Source organism: Arachis ipaensis, chromosome B04 (assembly GCF_000816755.2).
Source record: "Arachis ipaensis cultivar K30076 chromosome B04, Araip1.1, whole genome shotgun sequence".
In the NCBI taxonomy this organism is placed as follows: Eukaryota; Viridiplantae; Streptophyta; class Magnoliopsida; order Fabales; family Fabaceae; genus Arachis; species Arachis ipaensis.
The window spans coordinates 25,160,328-25,163,514 of record NC_029788.2 but is presented as its reverse complement, the minus strand read 5'-3'; the positions used below and the strand labels follow the sequence as shown (position 1 = coordinate 25,163,514).

The window sequence follows — 3,187 nt, the reverse complement described above, 5'->3', positions numbered from 1 at the left end:
TCTACAAAAAAAAAACTAGCGCACAACTAGAAAATTGATTAATACAGACAGATTTACTCTTTATTACAGATGGATTTTTGGTTACCGACGAAATTACCGACGGATTTTGTCCCTCTGTAAAAGCCCCGTCGGAAATTATTTACCGACGGATTTTTTTTCCGTCGGAAAATTACAGACGGATTTTTATCAGTTACCGACGGATTTTCCCTCTGTAAATTTTCTATCCATTTCCCAAAGGCGACAAACTTTTCGATGGATTTTCCGTCTGTAATTACAGACGGATTTTCAGACGGATTTTCCGTCTGTAATTATAGACAGATTTTCCGACGGATTTTCCGTCTGTAATTTGAACCTTAGAAAATTATCTCACACTCTGATTGTAGACAGAAAATCCGTCTGTAAATCCGTCAGTAAGGTAAAATAGAATTTTTTTTATTTTTTCAATTACAAAATAAACTTGTTTTCATACAAAATAAATATAAATTTAATACAAATTTTTATCTAATTTGTATTCAAATATTTATAATATTTCAAAAAAATAAACAAATTTATTGTATTATCAAACTAAAAGAAAAGTGCTATAATAAACAAACAAGTCAATATAATTCAAAATACAAACAAAATGTATTGATACATCAACTATAATCCTCAATGTATTATTCAACCATACTAAAACTATCAACTATACTAAAAGCTGTGTTATTTTTCATACTAAAACAGAAATTGAAAAACTTCAAAATCTCCAAATCAATTTAGACCTCAGATACAACAATCTCTCAAGTGAAATCCCAACTTTTCTTGGGAATCTATTGAAATTAGAAGCACTTGATCTTTCCCACAATCAACTCACTGGAAAAGTCCCTCCACAAGTTGGTGACATGAGTAGCTTGAGAGTGCTTGATCTCTCCTACAATAACCTTCAAGAAAAATTGGACAGGAAATTCTCTCATTGGCTGGACAGAAAAATCATGATCATGCTCACCATATACTGGCTTTGAATTAAGGTCATTAATATCAAAATTATAGAAAGTGCAGCAAGCCAAATGTTCCACTTAGTTGACCAATAAAAGTCTTTTTTCTTTAATATTTTCTTTAATAACTTAATTACAAGAATAATAATCACAAATTGAGAAGTATTATGTGTGATTCAATTTGTTAGCTGTTCCATTCTACCGTATACACTTGACACAAGCAATGAAAAAGGATACACATGAGAGAGACAATAACCATTCATGCTACCTGCTGCCATATGTCCTAGACATGTTACCACACACATGAAAACATTAGTGCAAATTAAAGTATAAGCAAACCTGCAACAAAAAGTGAAAGCATAGGAGCATAAACCATTACTTCAAATCAAAAGCTCTAATATTAGTTAGTATATAACATGGTTCTAATCATTAGTACTAATGTCATTATTAATTTATTACTAATGAAGAATGATAACAGATTTCGGACAGTATCAATGTTGATTTCTATTGATACCCATCCAGATTTTGGACACTCTGTATAGAGGAGACAGAGTAAGAAAATCAGTATAAACATAATAATATAAAGATTGATGAGGGGCAGAAGTTGGTGAATTAAAAATTATTAGAATAGTTACGTTGCAAGTATAGTTCTTAACTCACCGAAAATCTGCCTATCAATTTAGAAATATGTCACAGAGAGTTTAAATTAAAAATTACTGGGAGTTTAAGTCCCAGGTCGTCTCCCAACGAGTTGCAGAAAAGTGTGCTATTTTATTAATCAGATGTTCCAAGAAGTTGAGTTAAGTAGAGGGAAAATTAAAAAAGAGGAAATTTAAATAATATGAATAAAAGCCTTGACTGGGAGTTGATTAGTTGGAATTTCTATTATTGATGGAATGATCTCAAGATTAATTTATAATTAATGGTTGTTCTATTTAGTTATCCTTTACTAGGTAAAGGAAAGTCAAACAAGTTGGAATGCTAGATCTATTCACGAGTTGCAACCCACTTAGTTCAAAGGGATTGGTGTTAGTGATTAGATAACAATTCAACAGTTAACCCAATTACAATTTTTCTTTCAATCCTTCCAACTCAAGAGTTCCTTTCAATCAACTCCCCATCAAGTGAGGGAACTACTCACTCATTGCAAATAATAAATCTATAACATGTGAAAGGGAATTAAAAGAAGACATGATTATTGGAACGGAAAATAAATTAAATTGGGAGAAATAATCCTTATATGAGATAATCATAAAAATATTCAAATAACAAAGTTGAACAAAGCAAAGAACATGGAAGAATAAAACCAAGTTAAGAGAACGAACTAGAATGATGAGGTCTTGATGAGGAAATAACTCTTCTCAATGTTCCAATGCTAAGACCAATTGAAAATTAAAATTCTTAAACCTAGGGAAAAATTCTCTGGCTCTAGTCTACTGTTCTGAGCCGAAAATTGGGTCGAAATAAGGTCCAAAATCGCCCCCAGCGAAGTCTGCAGATTATGCAGATCGCACATGTCACGCGATCGCGTCATCCATGCGGACGCGTCATTCGCGCTTTTCCTTGCCACGCGTTCGCGTCGTCCACGCTACCGCGTCGCCTGAGCTTTTCCAATCCGCGCGGCCGCGTGAGTCATGCGGCCGCATCACTGCGATTTGCTCTCCTTTGCGCGGTCGCGTGAGCCATGCGACCGCGTCACTTCTCGCTGGTTATCTCCTCAAATTCTTGTGTTCCTCCCATTTTTGCTAGCTTCCTTTCCAATCTCCAACTCATTCATGCCCTATAAAGTCTGAAACATTCAACACACAGATTACGGTATCGAATGGAATAGAGGAGAATTAAAAATACATAATTAAAGTCTCTAGTAAGCAGTTTTCAAACATGTTATAAATTCAGGAAGGAATTATAATTTCATGCTAATTTAATGAATAAGTGGGTAAGGATAATGATAAAACCACACAATTAAACACAATATAAACCATAAAATAGTGGTTTATCAACCTCCCCACACTTAAACATTAGCATGTCCTCATGCTTAATTGAAGGAGAAAAGGAAATAAGTATGGACATGTAGAAACTCATGAAATGCAATGCAAGCCTATATATAAATGCAACTATATGATTCTTGCCCACTTGATCAAAAGTAAATAAGGTCTTCGAAACAATTACAAATCAAATTCCACTAATTCTATCATTATACAATAAAACAGATAAAA

The 3,187-nt window shown here is 33.5% G+C and overlaps 1 long non-coding RNA gene across 1 annotated transcript; it reads right to left on the bottom strand.

Annotated features, from left to right (window-relative positions):
* Nucleotides 582-1,537, bottom strand: LOC110270588. The gene is made up of 2 exons (XR_002360227.1): nt 1,209-1,537; nt 582-988 (listed from the first exon to the last, which is right to left on the bottom strand). It is a non-coding gene; the product is annotated as an uncharacterized LOC110270588 (long non-coding RNA).